This window comes from Egretta garzetta, unplaced genomic scaffold (genome assembly GCF_000687185.1).
Source record: "Egretta garzetta isolate BGI_Z169 unplaced genomic scaffold, ASM68718v1 scaffold350, whole genome shotgun sequence".
Lineage (NCBI taxonomy): Eukaryota > Metazoa > Chordata > Aves > Pelecaniformes > Ardeidae > Egretta > Egretta garzetta.
The window spans coordinates 174,277-174,650 of NW_009258273.1; positions in this window are offsets into that span (position 1 = coordinate 174,277).

The window sequence follows — 374 nt, forward strand, 5'->3', positions numbered from 1 at the left end:
CCGCGGGTGCCCTCCCCCCCCCCCCCCCCCCCCGTCCCCAGACTCAGGATCCGGCCTCTCCTGGAGCTCACCAGCCCCAGGGCCCCCTCCGTGCCCCACAGGAAAAATGGGAGCCATGTCCTGCAGGGAAACAGCTCCTGAGCCTCCATCCAGGACCCCCACCTCCATCTGGGACCCCCACTTCCATCTGGGACCTCCACTTCCATCCAGGACCCCCACTTCCATCTGGGACCCCCACCTCCAGCCAAGGACCCCTTTTGCGGCCACCTCAGCTGCCCCCAAGGTGCAGGACAGGGGCTGGACCCCCAAGACCCTGCCCAGCACCCCAAACCCTCCAGCCCCCTGCGCCCCCCAGCCCCCTCCCCAGCACCGCA